Below are 18,429 nucleotides of genomic sequence, written 5' to 3'. Positions count from 1 at the left end.
TCTCAAGTATACTACTTGCAAAACCCATATGCCATAGATTGAAATGAAATCTTTTTCTCCACTCTATATAATTCCATAATCAAGAGAGTAGGTATATACAAATGATACATGTATAATATAGAGAGAGAATGAGTCGGTTATGGCTGAAGCTGTAAAATTTGATGAGAGCATAGAAATGAAATAATCGAATGCAAAAGACAAAGCTAGTTTAAGCTTTCCATCTCTTTCTCAAGAGCCAGACGACTTTTACTTTATATCCCAACATATCTCTCTCTCTCCTCTCTCTCCATACACGTATATATGTGTATGTATATATCTAAAACCACCGAATAGCTGGAAAAGAAACAGGTATGACGCTCTTGAGGAAAACAACACTTTGAGGTTCCTTGTCCGACCATCATATTGAAATGCCTGTTAAGTCTCCTATCATTTAAGGTTTTTACTGTTTTGCATTTTTCATGCAGCTTTTGCAGATGAACGGGAGATTTTTCTATTTAGCTTGTTACTATTTTTTTTTATGAAAATGTCTATATTATTCTTAACGAAATGATTCTCTCTATATTGCAACATATGCCCTAATCTTTTAAATATTTTATCCTTTGTTTAATCTATTTTGTATTTTTGAATATAAAGTCATTCTATGATCTAATAAATAAAAATAATCTGCAACATTCATCTCATATTTCCAAATTAAAGTCCTATATTCTTTAAATGATAAATTTGGATTTTCTAATTGAGATATAATATTCTTTATTTCTTTTAACATTCTTTATAATAAATTATCTAATCCTTCAACTGTATATCCTATCATTTATCAAAATAATCATTATACAATTATCCTTGTGATTCTTTTAAGACCTTTAAAAGATTCATTCAAAATTTAGCAAAAGTTTAATAGCTTTACCTTATGTTTGATCTAGACCGTATTCTTAGAATCGAGTGACCTTTGAGCTCTAAATTTGTAAACTGCTTCCTTCAACGGCCTTCTGCCTTTACGGAATTGTTACTATTTCAACTACTTGCTCTCACTGTATCAACTTCTAAAGAATAAAATTCTAGACTTCTATTAAGGAAAACTCTATTTTTGCTAAAAAAAAAAGGAAACTTTCTATTTGATCTTTCAAGAATCTATGGGAAAAAGATTTAGAAACTTATATTGATATCAAAATATTGGAATTTTATTTCTATCAAGATTTATACAAGACTTCTATTTGGTATGAAGGGATTTCCAGAAAAATTGATTTTTCAACTGAGAATAGGCTATTGTTTTACAACTAGAGAATGCAAAATAGGATGATATTCTTCTATGGTAATGTCTCTATTTATACAAGTTTTTTAGACTTTATTACATCATTGAATACATCAGTAAGGCACACTTGCCTCTCTTTTTTCTTCCTTGGGCCTACATCTTCACATGTTGGTTCACTTTTTCAAAGAGCATCTTTATCTTCAATGTCTTCATATGTAGTATTATTGTCCTTCATACACCTTTGTCAAAAAGGTGCTTTGTCCTCTTCTTACATTTCTTCACATGCAGTTGGGGCACTCCCTTAGCTAGCAGGATTCTTTTATAGTGGTAGGATATCCTGAAAATTGATATATATCAAATCTAGTAATATAGTCTTTTAAAATTTCTGATTTTGCATATTCTTCATTGGATACCAGCATCCAATTTTCGTATTGGCACAAGCATGAGAATTTTTTATCAAACAAGTTTTTGACAATGTTGTATATGACTTTAATTCCAAGAGCTCTTCTATGTCTAATCCATGATTTTGTCACTGTTGGAACTTTTCTATTGTTCTCTGTAACATCAATTTGGAAGTTGGCTGCAACATATCCAATTGAGATTATGTGTTCAACTGGATAGTAAACAACTCCATCATATTATGGACTGATTGAATAAAATTTTAAAAATATCTTTTTTCCCTTGTCAAATCTGGAAACCTCCTTGATGAGTATATCATCAAACTTTGAAATTTCAATAAAATCTTTTCCTGGATAAATCAAATCCATGAATCCATAGTCTGTCATGTTTTTTATGAATGAAGGGTCACCTCCTTCCATGGTTGTTATCCTGGGATAAAAATTATTTCCCGGAGAAATGAAATATGTATCACTTATTTTTATTTCATAAGCAATTTTGACTATTTAGGCATATTTTCCTTCGTTTGGATCTAAAGGGATTTTATCTTCTTGGTCTATGATGCTTATTGTTTAGGTATCTCTTCTATCTTCATGTATCATAACTTTTTTGGTTGATGATACAAAAATGAAATTTCCTTTAATATCAGTTGGTATATTGTCATATCTGGGTCCACTGCTGCTTCCAGTTGTCCCTGTTTGGTATTGATTCGGAAAACTCATTTCTGAACTCTTTGGTATATCTATTTCAAACAATAAATTTTTCAGTTGTGCTGCAATAGCATTAACTTGATTTTTTAGTTCAATGGCATATTTATGATGTTCAGTGGTAATGTTCAACAATATTTTCATATTTGAATCGAACATTTCTGAGATTTGGGTTGCTCCAGAACTTATATCTTCGGATTCTTATTTAAGAAAATTTGTTATTTCTTGTATATTTAGAATGGATTGATATAACTCCATGGCCTTGGTTTTATCCATCAGCAAATTCTATGTTTCTACTGAGAAAATATGTAAGAAAATTATTAACTCCTTTAATATGGACTATATCAAAATTATAAAATGTCAAATAAACTTGTCGTCTATGAAGCCTTCTGTATTGTGGTTCTGAGGGTAACTTATTTCTGACTAATCCTGCAACTTGAGAATTATCAATTTCAACAATAAATTTCTTGGATAATAAAAACAATGAGAACTTTTCTATTCCTCTAATAATTGCTAGTAGTTCTTTTTCATGAATAGTGTAATTTATTTCTATTTGGTTAAAGGTTCCACTTGAGTATCTACAAATTTCATTAAGATCTGTTTTTATATTGCTGCCCAATATTTATCTGAGGTATCAGTATTAACAATGAAATTATCTTTTTCATCTAATAGTCTTAATTTTGGTAAATTTTTGCATTCTTCTTTTAATGATTTAACTATTTTTGTATACTCTTCATTCCATCCTTTAGTATTTGTTTTTCTAAGTAAAATTTGAATTTTATATCTTTTATTAGAAAGATTTTCAATAAATCCTTCAGCATAATTTAAACATACTAGGAATTTTTGTATTTGTTCTTTGGATTCTAATTTATCTGGAAAACTTTCTATCTTTTTAGATATATGAGTTTGTAATTTTATTCCTCTTTTATCAATTAATAATCCAAGAAAGTCTATCTCTTCTTTTTCTATTATAGATTTCTTTTTAGATAATACAATTCCTTCTTTTTTACATTCATTAATAAATTGAATTAAATGATTTCTATGATATTCTTTACTATTAGAACATATTAGTATATCATCAATATAAACTATAAGAAATTTATTAAACTTTTTAAATATATTATCCATTTTTCTTTGATATATTTGTGGTGCGTTTTTTAAATCAAATGACATAACTAACCATTCATATTTTCCTTGAAGTGTGCTAAATGCAGCATATTGTATACTATCTTCTTCCATTTTTACTTGCCAGAATCCTGATTTACAATCAAATTTAGAATAATATTGTTTTCCTCTTACAAGATTAATTAGTACTTCTTTATTTGGTTGAAAGTAACCATCAAATTTAGTATATTTATTTAATTCTTTATAATTTATAATCATTCTAGCTTTTCCTCTAACTTGTTCAAAATTTTTCATAACCATAAAGGCTGGACTACTATAAGGTCCATTACTAAGTCTAATAAGTTTTTATTCTAATAATTTTTTTATCTGTTTTTTAAATTCTTGTGTATCTTCTATTGTATACATCATTGGTCTTACTCTTATTATAACATTTTCTGTTAATTATATTTTAGCTTTTGAGTGGTGTGATTTCCAAAATAATAATGGATTTTCTCCATAAACCTTTTCTAATTGTTCAATAATTTTTTTCATATTCATTTTTATTCCCGTCTTTAGAATATTTTTATATAATATTCTTTTATTTTTTATTTCATTATTAAGAATTGGTCTTTTTTCTCATTTATCACCACGCTGGATTGGCTAAACTCTATAAGGTTTAAATTCTCTAGAAATTTTTAATAAGTGTCCACTAGATGTTTGTAACATTATCATATAATTGTTTTGTTTGTAATATTGAAATTGTTGTATGAAATTATTTCCTAATAATATATCACATTCTAATTTATCATATCTATAAATTTTATTTATTGTTACTTGTTTACTTCCAAAAATTATATTAACTTTATCAGCACTATTAATTATTTGAGTACTTTCTCCTGTAATACCAGTTATTTTTATATTACTATTATCATTCCATGATTTTATTAAAAAAATTTTAAATATTATTATATCACTTCTTGTATCTATCAAAGTACAAGTTGTAATATTTGTTTCTATAATAGTAATTTGTATATATATTGCTAATGGGAAATTTATCTGATTATTCATCTAATATTTTTTACATAATGTAGTTTGTCCATTATGAACAATATATAATCTTTCTCTTTTTATACTATAATCTTCTAATCCATTTAAGAAACTCATTCCTAAAAGTATATGAGGGTTTATATCCATACTCTTATCTATGTAACACGGTACTAAAAGATTCATTCCTCTTATTTTTATTGGTACTTTAACTTCCAAATTTACATATATATATGTCTCGATTTTATTAGTTATTAGTCATTTGTTTCTAATTGAAGTTATATGACATTCAATAGTTCTTGTATCTATTAATATATTTGGTTCATTTATATTTTCTCTTCCATTATAATATTCTCATTCTATTTTCATGTTTCCAGCATTTCTATACAGTTTTATTTCGTTTATTTGGTTGGTTACTTCTGACTGATTTTTATTAGGCATTTTAAGAATTTTTGATCTTTTGATTAATTTTTCATCCTTAAATGTTATGTTATTAGAACATTCTCCTTCATTTAATTCTGTTATTTCAGGTTTATTTTTTGTTATATTAAATTCATATTTTTCTGGAATTAGACTTATTTGTTTATTTGGTTCTATTATTTTACTAATATCTTTACATTCTTTATGAACTTCAATATATGGTTTATTGAAATAAATATTTCCATAATTAGAATTGGTAAATGTATATAAAGTTCTATGTTCTATAATCATAATTTGATCACCTGATTGTATAATATCATCTTTATGAAGTTTGAAATGTAGTCCTAAAATTTCATTAAAGTTTTTATCTTTTAATGATATACAATATTTTAAAAAACATGTAAATATAATTTTTTTGATACGCTAAATTTCCTTCTATTGTTCCTAAATGACTATCTTTTAAATTTATTATCCTTCCATCATGTAAGGTTATAATTAAGGGTGAATTTATCCCTTCTCTAAATAGTGATTTGGACATTATATGTATTCGTGCTAAATAAACATATTGGATTTTCACTTTGTTTTTTACTAATCTTTGTTAATAGTTCATCAACTGTATTTTTTGTTAAAAGATTTATTTATGTTGCCCATGAGTCGTTCTTACATCTATGGTTTTTTCTATTTTGTATTATTCATTTATTACTATTCTTTCTCTTTTTCAAATTCTATCAAAAACTTCCCATTTTCCTATTTATAAATCTAATGATAATTTTTGCAGTTTTTTAAACTTATTATTGTCAAAAATGACTTTTAATTCATATCCTTCTATTCCTTCATATTCTTGTATATTTATATTATTATTTTCTATTTCTTCAATTTCTTTATTCAAATCCTGATCCATCTTCTTCTGTTTCACTTATATATACTTCTTGATCATAATATTCTTCAATAGCTGACATTTCACTTAATTCATCTTTTATTTCTAAATATTCTTTTTGTAATATTCTCACTTTCTTGTTATCACAATCAGGACTTATATGACCTATTTCTCCACAATTCCAACATTTACATTGGCTTTTATTTTTTTTGTAATTCTTATTTTTCTGTGGATTATATGGATTATTCTTTCTTTTATAATACCTTCTTTTAGGTTTTATATATTTTTTATTAAAATTTCTAAATTTTTTAAACTTTTTATTTTTATATTTTCTTTTATTAATTTTTCTTTTAGAATTACATCCCCAATGCACAGGGGTTTTCATATTTTCACAAAATATTCTAGTTAATTTTCCTGATTTTTTCATTAATTGTCTTTGTTGACATATATATGCAAGTCTTTCAAATAAAAATTTTATTTTTGAACCAAAGTTCTAGGTATTCCAATATTATCTCTAACATATTTTTCAAATTCTATTTTAAAATATATTCCCCATGAACTTGGTAACTTATTATAATACATATCTTGGTATATTTTTTGATTTTCATTGCTATAAAATTGGACATAGTAATAATTTCTAAATTCACAAGTATATTCTTTAATTTTACACATATCGCATATTGTTAAATTTATTAATTTTATTCTAGCATCGTCTTTTTCTCTTATTGATTCTTTTTCAGCATTTCTTATCCAATTTTCTCCTCAGAATTCATTAGAAATATATTCCACTAGTTTTTCTATACCTTGTCTATCTGATTTGATTATTTCTGTTTATACATTTCTTTTTATTAATATTTTTCTATCATTAATTATTCCTTCTCACAAATTCCTAACATCTCCTTCAAATGATACTATTAAGAAATCTATTCTTCTTTCAATACTTTCCCATGTGTCATCTTTATTATATAAAAAGAATAATATCATTGAATCTGCCCAAATTAATTAAGCTTTTTTAGTATATATTTTACAATTTAAATCTAGTTTTGTTCCTCCATGATTAATTGGTTTATCATAATTATCATTTAATTCAAACCTATCTTTATATTTATTTCCTTTAGGTGGTTGTATATCTCTTACTTTATCATAGAATTGTCTATATGGTTTATTATATATGGGTGCATAACTTTCATCTGTATCATGTAATTCTTGTTTAGATGTTCCTACTGGATTAGGTCCTCCTCTAGTATCATTAAAACTTGATATTCACTTATATTTGTTAAGTTTAATTGATCAAAATTTTCTATTAATAAATCTAACTCTTCATTCATTTTTATCTTCTTTTTCTTCTATTTTTAATTTTCCTAATGATTTTTCTCTAGATTCTTCTTCTTCTTCTTCTAATATTTTTGGTAATATATTTTTTCTAAATTCATCTTTCATGCTTCCTGTTTCTACTACTATATTTTCTTTTTCTATATGTTTCTTTCCTATTCGAGTCATTTCTTTTTCGATAAGTTTTTTTTATCTATTTTCTTATCTTTATTCTTATTATTTTCTTTTAATTCTCTAATTTCAATTTTTAATATATTTATATCGTTTCTTGTTTCTTTTACTTCATTTCTCAAATTTTGTATATCATTTATTAACATTTTTATTAATGATTTTAATTCTTCCATGTATTCACTTATTGACATCTAAACTTTTTCTTATTTCTAACTCATAAGTTAATTTGCATCTTTTATCTTCTTTTTTATCTATTATTTTTCTAAATCTTCTCTCAGCTTTTTTGGATCTACTAATTCTTCCTTTACTATAGTAAAATATTTGCTCTCAAGTCTTAGTCTTTCGCATTTTAATTTTATTAATTGTCTATTTTTTGATATTCTCATTCCTTCTGGTATTAACATTATATTTCTTATTTCTTCTTGTATTTTATCCATTTTTAAAAGTAATTTATTCAATTTTTGATGTGTATTATCAATTGTACTCATATTTTTCTTTATAATATAAATTATTTTCTTCATCTTCACTTATACTAATAATTTTCTCATATGTACATATATCTTTTATTGTTTCTATTATTAATTTTTCTAATATTTGTTCTTTTATTTCTTTAGAAAGTTCTTTAATTATTGTCAAACTCATTATTTTTAATTTATTATGAATAGGTTTTAAAAATATATAACTATCTTTTTCTTCTTCTAAGCACCAATAATTATTTATTTATTTTTTATTTTAATTTTCATGATCTAAGACTCTGATACCAATAAATGGATGTGCTACTTAGAGCGAACATAAATCAAAAAAACCAAATAAAATTATCAAATTTCAAATAATGTCTAAATTTTTAAGGACTAAAATAGAAGATTTTTATATTATGGTACCTTGTCATGCAATATTCAAATGGAGGGCATTTTTGGTATGAAATTTGTCTAAGGGTCATTTTGGAAAGCTAACCCTTTTGAAAATGTTATTTTCATGTATTTCCCCAGATAAACACGTGGCATAACTGAGGAAGACGTTGCAAGAGTTGTGAGCACGTTTGCTAAGCTTAATGTGCATATTGGGAGTACATTATTTGATTTATCGAATTTACACTTGACATAATTTTACATCACCTTTCACATCTCACACAATTAACAGCCCATTTAGTATAGATTAAAATTTGATTTTAATCTAAGTCAAATCAAATAGTTAACATTAACCATGTTTTTTATGGATCTCATAATTTTTCAACCACACATTTCAAAAGTTTCTATCAAAATTTACTAAAAAAATTAATTTTAATCATCACCAAACACCCTCTAATCCAATCATTACAACATTTCCACATCATCAATATGTCAAGCGAGATACAAATAACTTAATCCTTTGGAGTAATGGATTTCTTGAGATTTGCTTCATGTGCATCAAGTTTGACAGCTTTGTTAACATCATTTGATATGGCAGGTATAATGGCCATTGATTTTAGCAACACTCATTTAAATTAATTACCAAATTTCTTACATATAGGGGATGTCAAACTTGATGTACAGAATTGATATACAAGTAGATTAATTTTAATTTTTTTATTTAGTACTATCAAATACTTTCATGTCAAGAGATTTTAATTATAAAAGTATGTTCGATTTTACTTAAGAGATAAAAGAAATTTAAGTCAAATTAATAATTAATTTTAATTACATATTTCATGAGATTTGCAACTTTTCGATCACACATTTCATGAATTTTTTTTTATCAAAATTTCTAATAAAAAAATCTGATTTTTATATCTAAACCGTACATGGTTTTTATGTAGGAGGAAACTATTAGAGCGACTTAATGTTAGACCTGAAAGGATTGTAATAAATGAGATTAATGACACAATATAAAGTAATAAAGATAGCAACGAGAAACAAGATTTAAAAATAAAGAAATTAATAAAGAGAGTTAATCGTGGAAGCATGACGTTTTATTCATCGATAATATGGAGAGAAATACTAGAACTCAACAATTCTTGTTTAAACAAAATTGAAAGAGAATACCACCATTTATAGGTACATGACATAGCAAAAAGATAGAAATAATGTGAAATAAGAAAATAATATATTTCCATAAAAATCACGTGAAATATAAATAAACAAATTTTTCCACATGAAAATAAGGAAACAATTTTTTTCCAAAAAAATTCACCCTAATTTGGGTCACAAACCTAACAATCTCCATCTTGACCCAAATTTTGGTGCAACGAACGAAACTCCAAAATTTTAAATCCGTCTGCATCGAAATAGCTAGTCTCCTCAACACAGTAACCAAAACTCTCCAAGCCAAATCATCGTCCTTTGCAAGGCATACACAAGCGACACCTAAACCCAAATCCTGGGTTTCCAAAATTTCATCGAGGAATTACTATTGATCGAATTGGGTCGAAGCACACTCTGTAGCAGAAACCATACCACATGTTGGATCAGAAAGCCCATTGCTAGAATTGTCGTCTTTAACGTCCCTAAAAGCATCCCAGACATTATTGACTCCACAGTACCTACGCTCCATGAGTCCAACCCTAGTAAATGAACACAGTGTATCGACTGAAATTGGTGGCAAAGTAGAATCACCAATGCTGCCCTGAGCAATATTCTAAATCGACCCAGAGCCCGTCATAAGAGGTATTGTACTAAACTGAATATCCACTACGGTACTGAACTTGTCCAAATGTCTTTTAACTGGTTCTGCACTTCCTTGCAAGATGTACAACTGAGACTTCTTTCGTCCCTCAGACACTCATTCGAACTCTAAGGACTCCACCTTTACTAAAGAATTTATACCTTTTTGCATCTAGGACACTTAACAAGATGAAATTCCATTTCAGGTCTAGAACATGTCAAACCTGCGCAATTGTTCTGACCTTCCCATCCTGCAACCTTAGTCTGACTCGATCGATTCCAGCAATACGGTAAGACTCGTTTTTCCACATCACAACTCCACCTTGCTGAACAACCTTATTTATCTTAAACAAATTTCGGTTGGAACACATATGATGCGAACATGCTGAATCAAGAATTTACTCCTTATCAAGCCTAGACTCCACGTCAGGAACCAAGGTCAACATCACATCTCCTCCATCCGAAAAATTCTTGACAACATTAGTCACGTCCGAATTATAGTATAATTTACAGCTAAATCATCTTTAGCCTGCAACTTTTCACAATCCTTCTTTACGATCCTTTTTTCCTGCAATAGAAGCAGTATAAATTGTTGAAGTTTGTCATCAATCTATCCCTCTATTGATTACCATGAGATATCAAAGCTTCCTCATCCCTCGATGTAGCTCCAACCAAATCCTTCAACTTCTCCTTTGAGTGCAAAACATCATAGACGTTGTCTATAGTCAAAGTATTCCGACTATACAAAATGTTGTCCCGAAACAACATAAAAGAGCCAGGCAGCGAATATAACAGGATCAAGGTAAGATCCTGTTCATCGTATTTAACCTTCAACATTTTCAAATCTATGATAATTTCCTTAAACACGGTAATATAGTCTTCCAATGACCCTCCTTCCACCATGCGATGGAAATACAGCTTCTACTTGAGGCGAGTTTACTGGTAAGACCGTTGGTTATACATAACTGCTCCAATTTCAACCACAAAGCAGTTACTGTTTTCTCTTTCAAGACATCCTACAGAATTTTTGTTGGATAGATGAAGATGAATCAACCACAAAACCTTTTAATCCCTCCGTTGTTTCTCCTTCGTTGTCCAATTAGTTGGCATCTTCTCAAAATCCAACAACACATCATCCAAATCCAACTGCGCCAAAATAGCTCTCATCTTTATTTGCCACGAAAAAAACCTTGCATTGTGATCCAATAGTTGAATGTCATACTTCATGGTAGCCATATTTGAAAAAACCTCAACCAATCATTAGAAGAAGAATCAAGCTCTGATACCACTTGTTGGACCCGAAAGATTGTAGTGAATGAGATTAATGACACAATATGAAGTAATGAAGATCACAACAAGAAATAAGATTTAAAAGTAAAAAAAATTAACAAAGAAAGTTAATCGCAGAAGCACGACATTTTATTAATCGTCAATATGGAGAGAAATATAAAAACTCAGTAATTTTTGCTTGAACAAAATTGAAAGTGAAGACCACTATTTATAGGTACATGGCATAACATAAAGATGAAAATAATATGGAATAAGTAAATAATATATTTTCATAAAAATCACGTAAAATATAAGGCAACAAATTTTCTCAAATGAAAATAAGGAAACAATTTATTTCAAAAAAAACTATCCCAACTGCAGCCAACCCAAGGGAAAACTATATAGTGTATTAAACTCGACCCATTTAAATAGTTTAATAAATAATTTATCGATTTCCTGAAAAGTTATAAATAAGTAAGTTAAGAATTTTAACTGTAGAATGAATAATCATTCATTTTCTGATATGCAAACATTTTTTGAAAATAAAAACAAGTAAATTATTCAAACATGTATAGAATTATAATAGAAAATTTCTAGTAATTTTTTGCCACTATGTCAAAGCAGACAGATTATAACTATGATACAAACATTCATTTAGAAAAAAACAAGTAATGAAATTGTTTTATATGTGGAGAAATGTTTTTGAGATGTAAATACAATTAAAATGAATGAATGATCAACAATTAATCCTATTTATATCCTAAACAATATTTACATTTTCACTTTTAACTTATTTACTTAATTTGAGACAAACAGAGGGTAAAAAAAGGTATTTCCTAATCCAATAAAAGGGTTCTACGTACTATTCTAAGAAAATAATTAGTTCTCACTTTAGTTAACTATGGTAACATATTACTGATGTTTTAAATTTAGTTAATTATGGTACTATTCGAAGAAAATTTCAGGGAATTGAATTGCATAAAAATTGTTTTCTTTGGAATTGTAAATTATTGTGTTTGATTGGTATAATTTTTCACGTGAAAAATGTTGAAATAAAAGTGTTTTTTGGTGTTCGTTTGACTTTGTTTTACATAAAAATTGTTAATTAAAAGGATATAATTTATTGGTATTGGAAATGAAATTAGTTCTCATTGCCAAAAAAATTCAAAAAAAAAATCATCTATTTTTTGATATTCGTTTGACCTTATTTTACATTAAAATTGTCAATTAAAGGGAAATATTTTTTTACAATAATTCTTAAAATTTGTTTCCATTGTAAAAAAAAAATAAAAAATTCGAAAAAAAAATGCTACAGTAACCAGGAATTGCATGAATTCATGGAAATTGGCTTATGTGGCACTAAAGATGAAATTTCATTTCTAGGAAAAAAATGGATATCAAACAAGGTTAAATTAGAAGGTGGAATTCCACCTCCAATCAAACACATCCTTAGTTTTCACTCCTATACACACTGGGTTGAATATACAAATTGGAAACAAGAATTTTTGTCAGCATGAAAGATTCATTTGAAAAGAATAGTTTTCAATTGAAGACTTAGCCGAAATAAAATATAAATAGTCAAGGATCAAATAGTTCAAACTGGCATATTACAAATGACTTTGGATCCCTTAAATAATCAGCTATAAACTAAACAAAACATTGACTTATTTGTAGCATATTGTTTGGATGGATTTAAGATTAAAATATGAAAATTGGTAAACGAAATGTAAGCTAATTATTTAAGTAAATTAATTTTATAAATAATATCTCCATAATTAAGAAAGTAAAATCTTTCACCATCAGATAATTTAAGTCATAGAATCAATTAATTTGATGCTTTTGGCAATATATATTGTGGATTTGGCAGACGTTGTCCCGAGTCTTCAGGGGCAATGTTGTCATAGCAATTATTGTAATAGTACAATGTTGACTAATTTACTTGTGGTTTCAACGAGTTTCTAGGTGGTGTACATTGGGTCGGTGGCGGGACCACGTCAGAACAAATTTGTGTTTCTTCAGGTTTCTTTGTTCAAATTTGTTAGTATTAACATGTTTGTTAGTGATTATTAGAATTGATTTTTTGACCGTTAGAGAAAAAAGCGGATCTCATATGTGAGTGAAAGAAGTAAAAAATTATGACTGAAATAGTGAAACAACGTTCAAAAAATTGATTTTTTTTGTTGAAAATTTGCTATCAAACGGGAGCTTAAATTTGTTGAAAATACCATTTCGCTTTTGATTTCAGTGATTTTAAATAACTAAACATAAAGAGATCAAAGGGAAAAAAGATTGGTCATGCATCATAAGGATGGTATTGGGAGCTCAAGGATGGGCTACGAGGATAGTATCGTGGTTTCAAGGTCATGATAACATAATATCTATATAGGATTTGGCAAACGTTATACCGAGTCTTCAGGGGTGACTTGTCCTAGTAATTATTGTAATGGTACAATGTTGACTAATTTACTTGTGGTTTCAACGAGTTTCTAGGTAGCGTTAGAACAAATTTGTGTTTCTTCAAGTTTCTTTGTTCAAATTTATAAGTATTAAGGGCTTGTTCGGTATTGATTGTGAGAATTGATTTTTGATTGTTAGGAGAAAAATGGAGCCACCTATAAGTGAAGAAGTCAAAAAGTACTGTCGGCGGTCAAAAAATTATTTTTTTTGGGTGAAAAATCGCTTTTAAACAGACTCTAAATTTGTTGAAAATACCATTTCACTTTTGATTTCAGTGATTTTAAATAACTAAACATAAAGAGATTGGAGAGAAAAGACTGGTGTGATAGTGGAAAAAAATGTGTGGAGGTAGTTGTTGAGGACGAGGAAAGTTTTTGTCAAGTTGTGAAAGATGGGTAGTGCACCATAAGGATGGTATTGGGAGTTCAAAGATGGGCTAGATGATAATATCGTGGAATAGGGCATAATAACATATGTTTAAAAGTTGCAATAGGTACAAGAATTTACACGTCCTCATTCTAATCATTGTTACTATTTGTTTTATTCTATCGATAATATGAAACAATTACATTCTCCTCGATTCAAAGGGGAGTAATAAGTTTGGATATAATACTGAGAAGAATTTATGAACTCGACGCTCTTTAATTAAACATCTATTATTGTCTATACATATATAATCATGGATAAAGATATTTGTCGATGGCCCATGTGGCCCTAGATCATTGGTGAAACGGTGAGTACATTTCTAATTTGGACAGACATTGCCAAAGAATTTTGGGGTTTTAAAATAATATTATTATTGGAGAGGGTACAATAGAAAAAAAAAATCTTGATTAACTAAGCATGATTTAATTTAACTTAATTTAATTATACTTCAGCATTATTCTAGCCCCACTTCAACCTCCTCTTTAAAAAATATTAGATTTTGCGTTAATAAAGAAGAATTAATTTGGATTAGGTAATACCGATAAGCATGCATCTTCACTAAATTATATTTTAAGATTTTATAATTTAGGTCTTCTTACAACAAATCAAGTAGCAAATAATTCCACCAACTTCTCCTATTGGCCAACTCTATAATAGCCACTGGAAAAAATAATGAAGACCAACATTAACTTGCATGTTTAATGCGTAATACTAGATATATAAATATGAAAAAAGAGACGAGATTGAATGTTTTCCGATGGGTTGATAGTATTTGTTACGCCCCTATCTTAAACACTTCGGAAAGTCTATCAACCCGTTATATGAGGTGTTCAACATCCATCCAAAGTGGTTCCGAAGTGACTCCACCACCAATGTTGATCTACTAACGCGCTGCGAGGCATAGACAGTTAACCGAACCGACCGAAGTGCCCTCACCCCTAAAGTCGAGGCGCAGCACATTCCAAAGTTCTCTGTCAGAGGATCCGCCGCCAAATTCAGAAAAGAGATCTATGTCAAGATCCTTTCTGCCCTCAAGGATTAATTGATTGGACGTCTCCATGAGCCTAGTTGATGTGACGTATCAACTTTATGTCAATTCAACTCGAAAAAAGTAATTACCCACCCACCCTATAGACGAGGCTGATTAACGCCTATGAGCAGACGCTTCACACCGTCAGATGCATACACGTGTCCCACATCTAACGGTTCTCCTCACCTATAAATACCCAAGGTTTGGTAAGAGGTAAAGGTAATAAAACTCATATAGAATAGCTTTTCATAACAAGCAAATATATATTCTCCTCCCCACTATTTTGCACAACCTTGGTATTGTTCCGATCACTTGAGGCTAACTTGGCCGTCGGAGTGTATGCGGTCGCCACCACCCCCGCTGGTTTCAGTCGTGTGCATCTGACCGTGCGTTGACTGTACGCAGGGAGGAATACATGGAGTATCTATCGGTTGTCCACGTGGAGGGTCCAATTTGCGAGATCAACAAATTAGCACCGTCTGTGAGAAATCTTCCCGTCCAAAGTTCTGCATTCTCCACCGGAGAAACCACCGGAAAACTAGTAACATACCCTAATAAGGGCACGTTCTTGATAAAGAACAAAAGTCGACTTATAATCCAAGTTCTTATCACCCTTGAAAAAGAAGATAAAATGAGTTACAATCATGAAGACGAGAACCCTATGAGAGAAGCCTCTAAAGAAGAGGTGCTCCGTAATAATGTCACTCACCAGAGACCCCATCACCAGCGTCGCCGAGGTGAAAGAACAGTCATACTCATTGAAGGAATGACTCAAATAGCTGCGGGCATGAGAGACATCGCAGCCCAGAATATGGTGATGCATGAACTTCTCATGCAACCCCGAGGTCACCAGGGCTCTCGAATGCCCCCAAGGATCTTACCCAGTTCAGGAAGCCCCAGCATCTCGTTCCCGAGGCCATGTGAGCCAGCACAGAGAGCACCCCCTCGAAAGAGAAGTGGGTGCAGAAGCCACATCATATGTGCAAGGGAGCCACCCAGCAGAACCACAATTGGGGAACAATTTTCCTCAAGAATATGAAGCACAAAGGTTGGTCAGCGTCTTCGACCGAATAACACAGGATCCTAGTAATAGGATCCGCTTAGTGCGAAGATTAGTTCGGCAAGAACATGAGTAAGAACAAGCACCTCGTCCTCCTAGAAATAGGAGAGAGAGAAGGGACTTAGTTGATTGGGGGAGTCGAGAAGAAGCACCTCCACCTCCCCAGAACGTTCAAGATGATGAAGAGTCAGATGGGCATTGTCGATCCTATGAAATTGATGACGATGATGATAACCTTCCTTTCTCAAGGGAAATCCGAAGTTTCCCGATGCCTGCGAATTTCATGTCCCCTAAGATCCGCAAGTACGAAGGAAAAGGGAACCCGGAGAAGCACCTCACCAAGTACATGACACAGATGAGCCTGGGGGAAGCCTCACCTACTTTAAAGTGCAGAGCCTTCCACTTAACCCTTAGCGAAGCTACTGAAGTGTGGTACAGCAGGCTTCCTCCTTTGAGCATTAGGAGTTGGCCTGATCTAAAGAAGGCATTCTTGAACCTCTCACGCAGAGAGGGAGAGGCCCTAGTACAACATCTGCAAGATATGAGACAGGCCCTTGGAGAGACGCTGAAAAGCTATCTCGCCAGGTTTACAGACGAAATCACGTATTGCGAGCAGGTCATTGACAGAGAAGCCCTTTCAGCCTTGAAAGGCGGCCTCGACATGAACACTTTGTTCTGGAGGGATGTGCGTAGCAAAAATCCCACCACTTATGACGAACTGGTAGAAATGATGAGAGTTGAGATCATCAATGAAGAAATGATTGATGACCGAAATCGTGCCGCGCAGAGATTTCTCCCATCTCAAAGGTAGGTAGGTCGAGGACCCGCAGTGCACCTTATCACTCAGCAATAGACTCAAGCAGGTTATACAATAGCCCCCACTTCCGGATAGGCACTGGCTTCTGCCACGATAAATGTAGTACCGATGTTAGCTTACGAGAATCTCCCGGGCGGAGCAGGGCCATCTGGCGAAACTGATAGTAATAAAAAGAAGAAGAAAAAGTGGTCAAACAGACCTTTGGAAGGGGCAAGGTTTTGGAGTTTCCACCAACTCTATGTGCATGACACCAGCGAGTGCAGAGACGATCCTCGACGCTCGGATTGGAGCGACACACATCCCTTCAGGAGGAATGAATATCCTCGCAGATCCGTCTTCTCGAACAGGGGAGAGAAAAGGCATAGAGAGCAATCACCCCGAAGAAGAGAATCAAGGGACCGAGGACAGTCCAGACAGAGAGATTAGGCTCCATTTTCTGGGGGCCAAATCATCAGGGAGATCGACACGATCATTGGTGGACCTCACATCGGTGGCAACACCAGGAACGCCAAAAGGACTTACACAAGGGAAGCAAAGGACCCGCCAATGCTCACCTACATTGTCAATGAGTCCCAAGTGGCCAATAGGATGACCCCAATCACCTTCTCCCAGGAAGATGCACAAGGAGTTCACCACCCCCATTGTGACGCATTGGTTGTGAGAGTCGTAGTGGCAAGAAACGGGCTCAAACGCATGCTCGTCGACAATGGCAGTTCGGTGAATATACTATTCGGCTCCACCTTCGATAAAATGCAAATTGAACATGGGTTGATCCCCATGACCGATCCGCTGTTCGAATTTACTGGAGACAGCATCGTCTCACGAGGGCGGATTACTCTACCCATCGAGATGGGTTCAGCTCCTCTAGTAGCCCAACACTTCATGGAATTCTTGGTGGTAGACCACAGATCAGCCTACCGTGGAGTATTGGAAAGACCCGCCTTGAAAGATCTTTGGGCTGTCACCTCCATCCATTACTTGTGCATGAAATTCCCAACTGAACATGGGATTGCCACGGTACGAGGCAACCAGATGAGCTCCAAGGCATGTTACTTAAACTCGTTGTGAAAATCAAAGCCCCGAATTGTTGACGTGATCATAACTGAAGTTACCAGTGAGCCCAGTTTGGACGTGGAAATGTTCGACGCCCATGAACAAGGGCATACCTCCAAACAGGAGGAAGATGTCGACATGGAAGAAGCCCCTGAGGAAGGGTACCTTCTTGACGAATTAGATCCCCGGATCATTGACTCCGAGCCAAATGCAACCCCAATGGAAGAACTTGAGACCTTCTTCGTCAACCCAGAGGACCCCAGTCAGGTCCTGCAAATAGGAAAGGCACTGCCCCCCGAAGCAAAAGAAGAGATGGTAAGCTTCCTGAAAAGAACCTTGGATGTCTTCGCTTGGAAGCATGAAGATATGGTGGGAATA

The sequence above is a fragment of the Olea europaea genome, chromosome 2 (assembly GCF_002742605.1).
Source record: "Olea europaea var. sylvestris chromosome 2, O_europaea_v1, whole genome shotgun sequence".
Classification (NCBI taxonomy): domain Eukaryota; kingdom Viridiplantae; phylum Streptophyta; class Magnoliopsida; order Lamiales; family Oleaceae; genus Olea; species Olea europaea.
This window is presented reverse-complemented; position numbering follows the sequence as displayed.